Raw genomic sequence first — 310 nt, forward strand, 5'->3', positions numbered from 1 at the left:
CTTTCCAAATCGGCCCCGGTGACGCATGCGCCGCGGCTGCCAAGGAGCGGCCGATCTCACGAGACCCCGCCTTCGTAAGTGACACGAGGAAGACTTAGTGGACATCTCCGCCACAGTCGTATTTCTCTCTATTGTGTATTGGTTAATTTGTGCCTCCGTTTATTGCTTTATCCTCAGCCCTTGTTAACATGGACGTGTACAGCCCCTTTGTGAAGATATCGTCAGTCCCGCTCCGTCGGGGAAACGGGGCTCGTATTACCTCGCGCTTTACGGCCGGGGGAGGCCCGCCGCCGCACCCGTAATGCATTCT

This window comes from Penaeus monodon, chromosome 19 (assembly GCF_015228065.2).
Source record: "Penaeus monodon isolate SGIC_2016 chromosome 19, NSTDA_Pmon_1, whole genome shotgun sequence".
Classification (NCBI taxonomy): Eukaryota; Metazoa; Arthropoda; class Malacostraca; order Decapoda; family Penaeidae; genus Penaeus; species Penaeus monodon.